Source organism: Phaethon aethereus, assembly GCF_964289735.1.
Source record: "Phaethon aethereus genome assembly, chromosome: 1".
Lineage (NCBI taxonomy): Eukaryota > Metazoa > Chordata > Aves > Phaethontiformes > Phaethontidae > Phaethon > Phaethon aethereus.
The window spans coordinates 200,372,360-200,387,882 of record NC_138575.1 but is presented as its reverse complement, the minus strand read 5'-3'; the positions used below and the strand labels follow the sequence as shown (position 1 = coordinate 200,387,882).

The window sequence follows — 15,523 nt, the reverse complement described above, 5'->3', positions numbered from 1 at the left end:
AAAAAAAACCTCCCACCATGAGCTAAAGTATCTGTTGCTTTTTCTCCCTCCAAAACCACCACTCTGGATTTCTCCACTGTCCCTACCCGACTTCTCCAAAACACTGCCCACCTACAATACCAGTTCCAGTAAAACTGCGTATGGCAAGTAATGAACCACAGAGGAAAGATCATCTTCTTCCAGATACTGTATACCCTGCCAGACTGCCACAAATGACCCATTCCATCCCTTTCTTCTATTGCAGACTTGTTTATTCCTTGCAGATTCAAAAGCAATATTAAAATCGACATGTATTTGTTGGCAATGGCCACTGTTACAAATGACTATATTGCATAAAAAATATATACAGAGGTCATAGGGCAGCCTTTATGTAGATGCTGTTATTGTTTGACTTTAACTGCTATATGATGCATTATCAACTAGTGATTTACAATGGCATTTCAGATAGGCTTAGAAGCATCTTTGCATCCAAAACCAGTGAAGTTTTAAGTTGTTAGAACTAGGATCAGCAGTGTTAAAGAAATGTTCTATTCCCATAAACAGCTGGTGCAAATCAACATTTCCCTGACATCCAGAGGTAGCTCCGGAAGCAAAAGTAGCTCTGCTGCTGCACTGCTCAGACTGCTTTTGTCCAATTCTAGAAAGAACTGGAAAAAAATATTATTGGCACCACATAACTGTTGCCCAGCAGAGACACTGGTACCCCCTCAGCTGAGAAGCTGGACACAACACCCGATTTACTTTCATCCTAATGGTTTTCTGTATTTTTACTTTTTTTTTTAAGCCAAGAATAAAGGTGCTATGTAAGAAAGCCCCAGGCAAACTTCTCTTTTCTAGTCAAATAAGCACCATTCCCTAAGGTGAACACTAACTTTCAAAGACCTTTTTTCCCAGAGTTTTAAAAACATACCACTTAGTTCCCTATCACTTTACCCCATACATACATCTGACATTTTAAAAGTTTATCCAATAAATATGATACCCACTTCAATTACTAAAAATAATTTTAATAAGAAAACTCCACAAAATCATCAAGATCATGTTTCTTTTTTATAATTAAACCACCAGAGTAATTTCCCTAAAGATTTAGTTGTACAATAGATGTATTTTATTAATATTTACTAAACCTATTAACTCTGTCTACTGAACTATGGAGTTTGCCTTTCAAGCTCTGGATAGAGCTATAAATCCCTTGAGAACTTGATAATATTAAACCTAATATAGACAGAGCAATTAAGTTTTAATAACTTGGGTAACAGTAGAATTTTTCAAAGAAGTCAGCTAGTTAATTTTTGAACCCATCCCTCCTTTCCTTATGTTATTCACAGATAAGTTCAGCAATATTAACCCTATAATGAAGACATAAATATTACCATACCAACCTAGATCTTACAAAGCCCCTTAACTATTAATTGGTTTTATTCATCCACATTTTCCTAGACTTCTACAGACTAAACTCCACAACCAAAAGCACATCCTCTGCTGACCTTTTTCCCCATTGCACACAGAATTCTTGAATCCAGACAACTTTGGTCACCATTAGCCACATAAATGGTTCCCAGTTATAGTGTAGAATTTGATACCTTGTCTTTCTACAATTAGCTTTATCTTATTATTTCAGTGAATTCTATACTTTAGCTACAAGAACTTGAATTAACAACAGAAACAAAATTCCTCCATCTTTCAAAACAGAGGAAAGCTTCTTTGTGATGTGTCAGTTTTGCTGGACACAGAAAATGGACAAAGATTTTATTTCCAGCTTTCCACTAAGTACTCACCATCATTTCTGTCTTTCAGTGCAAATTGGATATTGTCAATCCATTACTGATATGACCCTGGGCTGAAAATAATTTCAACTTTTAGCTGTCTCAGGGGTCACTTTCTCTTTTCTGGAGTGCCACAGCAGATCAGAGTCAAACACTGAATACAGGCTGTACATATTAGCCTGAAGAGGAAGCAAGTATTTAAAATCAAGGTCTGTATGAATGGTAATTTCCACCCCACAGTCCCCGTTACATGAGCCAGCAGAGGCCCTAAAGTAGAAAACTCCACAGCTGAACAGTTCTTGCCTCAGAGACAAGATTTGCTCCCAAGGACTTAGCTAAGGGATGTCAATGCCCTAGGGCCATACTTCAAACAAGAAGGACTTGCAGGTAGACTGAACAAACATCCAGGTTACCCTTCTAGGGTGAAGTAGTTACTTATTTTTAGTGTTTCAGATATGTAAGAAAAGGTACAACCACCTTGTATTGAACAATTCTCTTTACCTGGCCAGAAAGGAACACCAAAGGATCCAGAGACAGATGCCTTGAACAAACACGTTGGCAAAATGGACTAGCTTTCACTTTTGATTTTTGAGGGCTTTGTTACATGAATTTCCACGCTGGCTCAGCTAAAGCATTTTCCCATAAAGCCTTTAATCAAAGAAGCATCAGTGTTCCCTTCATACCAGATCAGCAACTAGTTCCACATGGAAGAACATATCAAACACTGAAGTTAGGGCATAATCAGCTCTAATTAAAAAAAAAATCCATTAATTAGATGAAAGCTATAGCTTGCAAACTTCAATTTAAGGTGAGATAAACTGGCAAAGGTGCTTGTTATGAAGCACTGCATCACAGGAAAGGCAGTTTCCCTGATAAAGACTTGAAGTCCACAGCACCTAGAAAATAATTCTGGTTTAGTTCTTTCAGAACCTCTGTGGATACAACTAGGCAGACACCCAGCTGGCCATTCCATGCACTTGCCCCCTTTTCAGCTGTAATATTATCACTTGAATATAAAACTCAGCTTCTAAGTGCACAGTGTGATCCCAAATACCAGTCTATTCACTAGGGAATATTTATTTAAACCTGGTTTATTTCATATGGAACTGCAAACCTCTAATTACAAAACAAAGTTTGACTCTGAGACATTGCTGTAAATTGGGAGCATACCAGGAAATGAAAAGTAATGAGTAAGGCAGGCTTACAGGCCAGACAAAACCAGGCTTTACAGCCATTTTCACAGAACTGCTTCCTAAAACAGGTTTTCAAGAAAGGCAAGAGACCTGCATTGACTTAACACCCCATGGAATGGGAATGAGTAGGGTGTAATAACTGCACATACTAGCAGCACCCGGCATTCTTCACCTCAGCCAGCAGAAGCTATCAGTGGTTAACAATTTCAGTGACGAAAAACATTAGTGCTTTAGGAGGTTGTCACATGTTTGTAGCAAAAACACATGTCACTCTTTGAACAAGATTTGCACCAGTATCTGGTATCAGTACTATTCTAGGAACTGACAGCAAGGTTTCAGCAATTAAAAAAAATTCAGGGCTGTGTCTGAAGAATTCCCTATCATTTCAACAGCATTATCCTGGAGTAAGTAGCAGGTGGATGTGATCCAGTTTCTCTCAAGTCCTGAAATGAAGAGTTGCTGCCCACAATGAGTAAGGGCTATTAGAACCAAGCTTACAACTGACAATTTTGTTCTCAACTGTTAGGATGCAGTAACAAACTGCTGTGAGAGACCCTGCAGCACAGTTTGTCTGAGTCACTGTACTTCCAGGATATATGCCACCATAAGGACAGACTAATCATTACTCTCATTTTTTTTTTTTCTTCAGATTTCAGTGCCTCAACATAGCAGCACATGGCCAATCGCTCCATAAGCACTAGTGCAGCCACAGGTTACAACAGTCCTACTTGCAAAGAACTCATCATCTAGTTTATGCACCCTATTGCGGTTGTACTTAGGTCAACAGCAAAGCATTTACCCACAGCATTCTCCAAGTAACTGAGAGCTGTTACAGTTTTAATTAGCAGCAAACCAAAAGGAACAGTTATTTATGCAATACGTTTTATTTATAAATAAATAGAAGTCTTTTGGGTTTTTGGGGTTGGGTTTGGTTTTTTTTTTTGCCTTAAATTTTTAAGGAGAGCCTGTTCAAAATTAAAAATCTATTTCTCCCAATGACACAGCTTGTTTATGACAAGCTAGAATACACTCCTTAAAGGCTAATGCAGGTGGTCTACCCTGCCATAGAAAGATTTTATCACAATATGACTATACCATAGTCTTTTTGCCTTAAAGTTTTGACTGAGTTTAAAAAGTCAAGATTTAACCCCGCTCCCATAAGACTAACAGGGTCAAATAAACTAAGTATCTTATGCTGCTCATTTGAGCAAATAGCAAGGATGCATGAGAGTTGCCCTGACATATGGAAACACTCTGCTTTTGCAAGAATATGCTTTTCTTCTACCAAATCAAAGGCAAACTGCAAAGCCTGAAGTCTGCAACAGCTCCCATACATGCAGAAATCTGAGATTTATGGAAGGGGTGAGAAGGAAAGGAAGCGAGAGGTTGGAAACCTACCAATTCAGAAAACAAATTGATTGTGTTCTTCATAGCTAGATTTGCCACACAAATAGCCTGTCACAAGATGTTTATAATGCTGCATTCAGAAAAACACTAGCAAAAAAGGTCATGATATAGAAGGAAAAAAAATTGAAGCACTCCCAGGATAAGCACATCTCACAGCTGAACAAGAGGACGCATAACTGAACAGGAGGCTCTGCTGCAGCTTGAGGAGCACACATGTTACTTAAGTGAGGCATGCCATGAAATACAGCCAGCCTACGAAGAAATATGCTCATAGAACTTGTTACCATTGCTGAACTCAGAAACCCCTTATCTACTTTTATCATGATGGGGTAGGACATAGAACACAGTAGTGTAAGTCAATAGTTGAGTTTTCCATGGATTTTGATTCTCTTCCTCAATTCACCTATTTCTGGGCAGAAGGAAAAAGGACTACCCAAGAGGAACACAAGACTCAAGTTTGCAAGAACTAAAGAGATTACACCAACTGTAAGCTTACGAGGCAATTTCTCTGAAAGTCTTCCCACCAGCAGCACAGGCTTAGTGTCCATTAGGGCTGCCAAGAGCTTCACGAGTGCAGTCTTACCTTGCCTGGTTAGCTTGAAAAGCCACAGCATGACAAGCGTACATGCCACCACAACCCAGCATGATGGAAGCTTCAAGAGGACATTTGCATCATCTCAGCTCTGATTAGCACTCATCTTCACAAAGTTCTCCAGAACAGCATTAAGTTGTGACATGTCAGAACTCTGATTTTAAGCCTGCTTAGAACACTGGTTATGATAAGCTTAGGATTTAGGAATTATTTGAAAATAAAAGACATCCAAATCAGTTTTGTCTTGAAACTATGGAAAGGAGATCACACTTATTACCTAGCTTCAATCAGCTTGTCTTCTTTAACAGATCACTTCCTAAATACGAAGGAACAGAGCAAAATAGACCTTCTAGCATCACTACCTCGATTAAATGACTAGTTACATATATGAAGACACATCTTAACCCGTTTTTCAGTAAAAAACCCCATACATCATTGTGGCAAAGACACATAAAAATCCTAGAAGTTCCTAAAAGATTTCTGATTGGTTCTACTCTAGGCAGAGGAAACACATAGGTAGGCAGGTGTTAACTTCATACAACTAGAGAATTGCTTAATTCTAGTTTGACAGACCAGCTAGCCCAGAAAGATGCAGTGGAACTTTTTCTAGCTTCAAACAAACAAAAAAAAGTTTCTTAATTCTTACGTGAAGGAAATTTATTCCTTTATGTGACAGATGAGCAGGCCTGGAGTAATTAAAGCGTCAGGTACAAAAATGATTCTCTAATTCTTAAGAAAAAGGAAGTAGTCTTCAGAAAAGGGTTTAACAAAGTAGTCAGTCAGTATTACGGGAACCACAAAAATAAGACCCCAGATATCTGTATCTCTATTTTAGTTTTCTGCAGATCTGATCAAGTCATACCCTAATTCTTATCCTGAAGCAGCAGTTCTCCGCTATCTTCATTAAGTTAATAATGCAGATTAAAAAAATCTTATTGCTGTAGGCTGGCCCCACAACAAGAAAGGAAGACTGCTGATGCTTAAAAACACACACAAGCTTGCATGAATAAGGACTCTCCCTCCCCTTCAGTAAAAGCAGAGGATCAGATATGAAAATAAGTATCTTGAGAGAAATAAAGGAGTATTTAGTTCTTACCCTTCAATACAAAAGACAATTCTTTTCTACAGATCTGTAGAATTGTTTCTACAGATGTGTATTATTAGACATGTCCATCAAGAGGATCAGTATCCTTAACTTACCCACAGATCAGACACCCACTTAGTCTTATTCCCCTAAAAGACATACCATCATGTTTTAATGTAAGCAAAACCTGCATTTCATGGGTAGCTTATCATTTAACAAAATCCTGCTTTCACTTCATTATGCATCCTTAAGTTTCCACGGTCTTTTGTACTTACTAGAAAGTAGTGTATCACTATGCTGCAGAGAATCTCATCTTCAAAGCAAACAGATACTTCCTTCACCATCCAGCTGAAACCATTACGATATTGTTACTTACACAACGGAAAACAGATCTGGATAACACTTGGGGATTATCTATTCAGAGAGAAACCTTCACATATGCAAAGATCATTAGCGATTTTAAAGAAGAGGTGTGTTCATTCCCAGTCATTTCCCTCTAACATGTGAAAACTCTTACAAATGAGACACAAGCTTTAGATGGAATTCAGGGAACATACATTTTTCCTTTCCATTTTTATGTAATATGATCTATTCTGTCCTATAGCGTGGACAAGGCATTAGCAGGATGAGCCTCCAGCTGCTAAAACACCTGCAGCCAAAAGCTGCAAGATCTTTTCTGGGTCTTGTTAAATGTGATCATTATTAGAATTTAAGAAAAGAAGGAAAAAGTAACTTGGACAACAGAGTGTTTGGTGTTTGTGGGGGTTTTTTTGTTTGGTTTTTTTGTTTTTGTTTTGTTTTGTTTTTTAACTAGCCCTCCACAGTTTCCCCCCTCCAAATTTCCAGCTATAGAAACAAGAATTATTTAGAAACCTGCTCTTTAGACTCCTAAAGGTCCTTGCATTCCTTCAGGTCCAAGTGCCCCCACTTCATCCAAACCAACTACCACAGTGCCAGAACACACCAACAGAAAAAACAGCACCACAGATAAGGGAACACAGTCGTTAGTGAAAGCAGGATGAAACAAAAATACCAGCCCAACTCATTCACCACTCACAGCTCAAACCTGTTAGTATTACTTCCTGAAAAAATGGTAATCTAATACTTAAGTTACACAGTCCTGTGTATACTTAAACCTACAGGTCCAGGTAACACCTATATTCTTTCATTTGTTATTCTATGCAGTAGGCTCAAATCAAAACAGCTTTTCACATGAAGAGCTGTAAATTTTCCACATCTATACAACTGACTCTCTATACAGATGATCACATACCTGCAGTTACGAAAGATTCTATTTGCTCCTCAAAAAGAAACAAGAAAAAGCACTCAATCTCTTCTATTTTACATTTCTGAAGATTTATCTGATTACCAGACACTATTCCTTGTATAACTTTATTAGCTCCATGTCTGTTTCCAGATTAAGTAAAACAGAAATTTGAGCAATAGAAAGAATTTAATACAATGGAGAAATGTATTCTTTCCCTAGTTTTCCTAATTAGCTTCCTTTGCAAATTCCCAGACTGCACAGCAGAGGTGATTACAATTCCAGGCTGACTGGCAATTGAAGTAACTTATTAGCCACAAGACACCAGAGGAGCATCCCAGATGCCTCTCCAGGGAAGAGCTGATGGTTGGCTAAAACTAAGCTTGTCCACATTGATCAGTTTTCCAGAATACTAATTCTGTCTGAAAACGTTTGGGCAGATGATAGCAGGGGAGGAAAAAAAATCCCACTTTCCTCCCTTGTGCAACACACAAGATGTTATCTTCAAAGCATCTACAAGGCATTAGCAGTACAGGGCTTGTTCTCATCTTCCCAGCAGTTATATGTACATCTTACTACCTTTTAGTAGCACTGAAATACACAATACCAATGTTCTGGAGTTCCCAATAGCAGGTAACTTTGGTTTTAGTCTGAAAAGCTGACAATGACTTTACCCCATTCCTTGGAAATAATCAGCATGACATCACTGACAAAGCACAGACATCCCTTCTTCCAACAGCAAGAGCAGCAGGATCCAAAAAGCAACAGCTTCAAAGTTTCTCAGACTTTACAGGCACTGTCTCTTGTAGTTGTGCTCAAGAATTTGAAATACAGATTTATATAAGACTCCTCACATACTGCATATGCTAAGGAAATTCCTGTAGCGAAGCGAATACCTTTCCTGTTGCTATACAAATCTGTCACAAATATAGTACAGAAGACACTACTGGAACCATAATCTTTGGCTGAAGACAGACACACTAATAGACAATTTATTTTTAAAGGCCTACTCCTCAGGTTTTCCTCCTTTCCACAGACAGTCTGAGTTTTCCCAATGATTATTAAAAAGTTTTAGGCAGCAACACAGCAACGACTTGCTTATTGCTAGCACATGAGTAAATTCAGTGACCAGATCAGAGCTCCACTTACGAGATCTTGAGCAGTTTAAATGCATGATCCCCCGATAATCCTAGATCCACAGATCTACCAATATTTAAATAGAGTGAACAATGGTGCCTGTTAAAGCTGTCCTTACTAGTTGTTTTTCTTTTAATTCTGTTCAGAAGTGTGGGAAAGAAATGTGCCCATAAGAATGAAGTTTGTGAAAGCCACTGCATAAATCCAAGAATGAGAACATTAAAAGGTTCTCCCTAGAGGTTATAGAACATTCATAGTGATGCTACCCTACAGAACAGCAAAAATAAGATAACAACAAAATAAGAGTTTTTTGGGTCCTCACTCTTCACCACTAGAATACAACACATAACTGCATGTAAAGCTTCCCTGCAGATACCAAGACCCCGTTTGGGAAACCCAAATACTGACTGGAGACAACAAATTACACTGTGAAGTTTTGTTTGTTTCTTAAGAGTACTACACATACCACAATAGCACAAGCAGGTTTAGTCATGCTCATGTTCAATAGCTCAAACAGTGAAGGCTGCAAAAAAAATACAGCCAAGCCATCAGAGGAGTGAGAGGGAGGCCAGCTTCCATGCTTACACTTTTAGTCAGATTATCAACACACACTGGCATTGAGGGTTCTTATATTGGACGATCAGTTTGTTGTTACTTACACGTCTATATATAGGATGATGACTGCCAGTCCAGGGCACATGAACTCTGCAGGACACATTCACCGTGTAGCTCCATTGATATCAACAGAACTACCTTCCAGCAAAATACCACCTACAGGTTCAGAATGGGGTCCCTCCAATTTTACCCTTCCACTACTATTAAATACAACCCAATGTGATAACCACTTGACACAGTTCCCAGCTCTCCTTTCTACAGCACTGAAGGGGGAGAACACAGCCAACGTTCCTCAGCTGCAATATCCACTACGTTCATCTCAGGCTGTCGGGAGCCTCTCTGGGTCATCCCATTTCCCTTCACCTTTCCCTCTCACTGTTCTCACAACTTCAGCCTCTGAGATGCCAATGAAAGAAATTTGTCCAGGCTAAGAGTTGCACAACAGGACATTAGTGTTTCCAATTTAATTAAACAGAAACTGAAACCAAGAATTACACTCAAAGCAAATCTCATGCTCAAAATGTTTTCACTTGAAACAGCTTTATTAGGAAAAGGAAAGAAAAACCAAGTGAGCATATGTATGCATGTAGTTAAGTCTATAAGGGATAAACATTTGCAGATTATTATGCTAAATTTCTAGAATTCAGATGAATCAAGCTAGGGATTAGTCTTTTCTATTCCCAGTAGTTCCCTGAAGAAAGCAGAAATGATTGATTTTTCCCTCAAGTGCATGATTTATAAAAAAATTAGCTCTCAAAAACAAGCTAAGACAGTTGTTCGATCACATCTCACCTGCTGCTGCATGCCAAGAAGCAGAAGTGGGGGGGGAAAAAAGTCACACAGGGACTGCATGAAGGGGGAAGTGTATCAATATTTAAAGGCTCTAAGCTCAACTTGGATCTTGTAAAAATTCATTTTTAACATTAATGGATTTCAGAGGTGGAATACATTAAATATAATGCTACAGCATTTCAGTGTGAGAATCATCTATTGATAGATTTCAGGCCAAGTTGAACAGAAGTCATAATTTCTGTTACAGGTGCAACCTACAAAATAAGTTATTACTATGAAGACACAAAAAAATTGGCAATAAATAGCTAAAAAGACTTGCCTTCGAATTAAAAGAATCAGTGGTAATTATTAACAATACATGTACTAGCTTAAACTTAAAACTTATGCAAAATTGAGTTCTACATTAAAAATGGTGATAATAGTTGGGGAAAAAAAAGGAATTACTTTGGCTTGAAAACAAGACTGATGTAAAACAAAGCATCTTGGATGTACCCTTTCAGAAGCTCCACAAGTTTGTGCTCCCAATTTAGAAAAAGCACCTGTTACCTGAACTAAAGCATCACAGTCACATTCAATATTAGATATGTCTTCATGATGTACCATGTAATCACCCATTTTCTTCACTTAAAAGACCAGCAACTATATATCAATGAGGTTTTTTTGCTTGTCTGACATGCCATGGCTCTCCATTTCTGGTTTTTTTATGTTCTGAAAGCCTTCCTTTTTGTTTACTGAAAAACTTCTAATACCATTGTCTTAGTTTACAGCTGGATTCTATACCCAAAGTCTCCTGCACACGAAATTATTGGAACATCTACTAGATGAGGGGGCAACAGAGGAAAATTAGAACATGGAACACTCATTTTCCACAAAGCTTTTTTTTAAAGTACAAGTGTCTAACTAGAACTTGAATAAACTAAGAATAGACACTATTCTACCTATTGCTCTTGCTAAAATCTATCCACTTATTAGTGGCTTGTTAAAAGACTCTGCATTACTCAACATGAGTCAACTGTGGTTATGTTTTACAGGCTATTTCGAGTACAAAATCTGCATTTAACACTGAAATCCTCCAAGACAACTGATGTGTGGTTATGTCTGAAGTAAATTCTCAACTTCGCACAGAGGATGTTGTTTCACAACTATCACTTCTCAAACTCAAATCACTAACAGCAGCCACAACCCCTCCTTAGAACCTCTGCCAGAGACATGTACAGTTGAGATTAGGTAAGTCAGAGTTGGAGATACAGGACCAGAAAACAGATGTTCTCAGCTTTTTATAATTGCAAGTTTAGGTGATGTTATTTCAAAGTAACACTACTCAAATGAAAAGCATGAGAAATAAAGACACAAGTCTTTTACATTTATTTAGAACTGTTATAGCATTAGCTCACATTTTTGGCTCATGAAAGGGAAACCAGAAGGAATCAGCTAAAATTAGAAGATGTGGAAGATATATTGCTACGCACAGGTGGAACCCCTCCATTGTTTCTTTCCACTCCCCATTCTCACACCACTACCTTATCATGTGCAACACAATGCGAAACCCTTACCTTGGTGAATTAATGTTGAGTTCTGCAAAATATCTTCAGCTAACTGCAAAAGTGACTCCTTAAATGTACTGTGATACTACTGATCAGCACCACTGAGGCCAAAGTCAAGGTGTAAGGCATTCAATTCAACATGAGCCATCTGCAACACTACAATTGCAACTTAAAAAATTAGGAACAGCTGCTGGGCTCTCTACATTCCACAAAACTCATCCAACTATGTAACTGGAGGTAGCAGATGGGAAAAGATGATGATAGAGTTTCCTTTTTTATCTAGGGATTTTAAAGTATGCCTGATAGAAAGTTGATTGCATATTTCTTTTCTACTTTGGCAGATGTCAGGCAAAAAGTGGGGAGGGATAGGTTTCATTCCACGTCAAGCCATGCTTGATCAGGGCTTCTCAATCTAGTGCATCCTTAGATTGAGCCATGTGGCAAGATAATATATGAAATGGCTCATATTACTGATGGTGTCATCCTTGACCTCTCATGCTTTATGAGTATGACTAACTGTTCTTATTCGAGGAACAGATCCATCTTAATGGCCAATAATCTGTAGAGTCAGAAAGTCTCCTATCCCCATACACTCTTTAAAGACAAATACAGAGTACTCAAGGGTCTTAAAATAGGCTCCGCACCCCCATCTATCCAAAGTGCTTTCTAGCATTGAGACAGTAGGAGACTCCAGTAATATTTTCATATGTTTTACATGTGACCAATGACCCCCTCTACCACTATGGGGTCTATCTGTCAATACACCTTTGACTAGTGTTCAAAGTGAAGAATGTTGAATAGATAAATCTGCCAACACTTCAACATAGTAAGAGGCCAGATTGTCAATGAAAAGCTGTAACAGTAGTTTTTATAATTTCTCCTGATCTTGATGCATATCATGAAGACTAATACAACCTCAACTCTTCCTAGACAGTTCAATCCATTCAGCTTCTCAGTTCATTACCTTCTTTTTTTTTTTAAAATGTGTACCCATTTCCTTGTTTGTAGTACAGCTGTTTAAGAAAACTAGTCTCTCTCAAAGTTAGAAGTTAATTCTCTGGAGTTAAGACCCAGAGATTAACTTTAATTTTTGGGTATCATTGTAAAAAAAAAATATATACTTCTGTATTCAGTTTTCCAGACTTGTTTCCTCTTCTCAAGTAGTTAGAATACCTCAAGAGTACCACATTTACTTAGGAGAAAGCTTAAAAATTATGAAAAGAATTGCTTGCCCTACTATTCCTCACTTGATTCTAGTCTCCATCTCCTAAACAGCAGAGATCGCTGTGTTCATTCCTGTCTTCCCCCCACTGCCTCAGAAGACTTCAATCTGTAACTGGGCAATGGATTCAAGATTCAGCAAGTAGGTGGGTAGATCTGTCACCTTTTCCCTTTCATACCGTCCCTTTCATGTGGAAATGAATATTCAGTCTCTAACTTATTTAATGAATTTCTTTCCACAGCGGTCCTGTTTATTACTCCAAGTGAAGTTTTAGCACTCTGCAGTATTTGCAAAGCTGGCAATATGGCAAAGCGGGAAGAGATGCTTTGGTCAATGATATTTTCTCCCAGTTCAGTTCCCACATTACACTATCTTTCCTTCATACCTCTGGCTAAAGTTTAGGAAAAAGTTGAATATATAAGAACCTCAACGTGCATATGCTAAGTACAGAAAGGAATTAAAATAAAGCCTTCAGGTATTTTAAAATAGGAGATTCCCCCTACACTTTCTTGGAATACAGTAGTTCCTGTCTTTCAGGATTTTCTGTACCCTATATTCTTTAGCACTTATTTCTTTCTTCATTTTTGTTCTCTCTGGTAGCCATTTTTGCTGTGTAGATATGTGTTAAGACAAAAATAAGGACAGGTTTCACTTTGTTAGAATTAGTTTGACATTTAATGTATGTACTTAGGCAGGGGGTGTCAACTGAAGTTGTCAAAAAGGCAGCTGACCCTCTGGAGGGGCCTCAAAAAGGAGGGTAAGGGAACAATCAGCATACCTTCCCCAAAACCCACATACCCACCAGCCCATCAACTGCAAGCAGATTAGGCTGAAGAGATGGTCTCACAATGAGTTCTTGCTAACGCAGCATTTTAAAAAATATCACATAGGATCTACTGAATCAAAACCAGCTGTCACAGGTCTCCACTTTCTCATGTTTCAAGAGAAGAATCAAAGACTTGTCTAAAAAGCAGAAGTATCTCATAGGACTTCAGGAATGTCAAGTGTATAGATAAAGTTAGCTAAAACCCCTACTTTCCCAAAGCAATGAAAAACACACCAAGTTTTAAAAATAAAACACAGAAGCCTTTTTGGAGTCTAAAACACCACAGTAATATATGCAAGTGTATTCTTTGTGTAGCTACATGATATGCATTTCAGCAAGTCTATGTCAGTTTTGTCAACAAGATAGGACTGCAATCACACCAGTTAACCAGAGTTGGTTCTACACATAGGGCAGAGCCAAAGCTGTTCCTGCTGCTGAAGATGGAGGTGGGGGAGGAAGATTGAGACCTAGGCACATCTGTCTCACTTAAGGCCAGCCTTTCATCCCAGAAAAGGAAGAGTTCATTTTTGCCTCTTATTGAAAGTCCTCAAATCATTCTACCTACACTGCTGTTTGACATTTAAAGGAAAACCCCATGGTGGAAGCACTCTCCATTAGAGCATACGTAGCAAGACATTTTATTATTCATCCTGCCCTCTCATGGTCCTTTCAGCCACTTAATTTAGAAGCAGGAGCTGAAGCTGTTAGGTACTACTCATTACCTTCTGTATTATACTCATTACAAACAGAGGTACCCAAAAAAAAAATCTCTCACCGTATCACTGTATTCAAAACCAGAAGTAGTAAAAAAGTCAAGTTAACATGGCTTGAGAACCATCTTGTCCAACTTCCAGGTCTCCCTAAACACCAAACAATGTTAGTTCTATTTTCTTCCTCTGATCTAGCAAGAACTTCTTCCATTCCATCTTCAGTTTGTACCCCTTGCTTTATTCGTAAAGAATCTTTATCTAAATCTTGTATTATTTCTGAACAGGCATAACAAAAGGCAAACTGTCTGTTTCTGCAAATTTAGAGGAACTAAAAAAGCACAACCATTTTTCCTTCTGAGTTCAAAATACATGCAGAAAAAAAACCCAACAGTTTTCTTATTCCTGTAATTCTAACCAGCTAATCTTTGTGCTTCAGGAAACAAAGACCACCAGTTGCTCATTTTCTGCTCAGGTTCTGCATTGTTCTTCAGGTTAAGAGGTCCAGTCAGCCAAGTGTGGCAGAAAGCTCAGGTGCAGAGTACTTTCATCCCACAGAAAGGAAACAGTTCCTTTAAAGAAGGACCATGCAGAAGTGGAAAAATGGGAGAAGACTGTCTGAGCAGATTGTAGTCTTCAGCAAGGCATTTAGGTATTTGTTTGAAAAAAATTATATACTCTAATCTACACACGGTTAATACAGTTACCAGTTTGAAAACGTAAAAAAGGAAGTAGTCTTATCCCACTAGAATTATCCAAACAAGTCTCTGACTATGCAGAAACACAGAAAACTTCTGCAAGAGAACTAACACTGTCTTTGTTGCTAGAACTCAGCACTGAGACAGCTCACATCAGGGTGTATTATGCTGCACAGAAACTAGCAATCCCACCTCTGGGGACAGATCTCCTGGGTTCACTGGGATCTCCTGAGTTCTGGTGAGCTAGAACACTAGGCCCTGCGATGCCACAACTGCATACAAAGAACTTGAGTCTGAGCTGGAAACACTGTCAAGGCTGCTGTTAACTAAATCGCATAGACACAACTGGAAAATAATGCTTATCAGGTGATTACTTTGCCACAACGGTAGTCCCTTCTACCAGATTTCCAGATATCCAGTAACTCCTTTGATACTCAAAGATACAGGCTTTGCACCTCCCATCCAGTCAAGCAGAATGAATTGCTAACTCTAAACACGAGTGTCAGATGCTGTCTATTATACATGTTTTCATCTGTCCTACAAATACCTTTAATAGCAATCACATATTCAAGTGATATCAAATGCTGATATTTATACTGGAACAGTCAAACTGGAAAAAAGATTTTAGTTTTTGGCACATACCTGAGGAGCATGGCAACCACTTGCAGGCAATTTT

General features: G+C 38.4%; 1 protein-coding gene across 1 annotated transcript in view; it reads right to left on the bottom strand.

The window, feature by feature from the left end:
* The window catches only part of ATP8A2 (ATPase phospholipid transporting 8A2), a gene marked incomplete at both ends in the record, with an annotated part of 152,134 nt that overhangs the window by 73,063 nt on the left and 63,548 nt on the right, over positions 1-15,523 (bottom strand). The window lies entirely within an intron of this gene.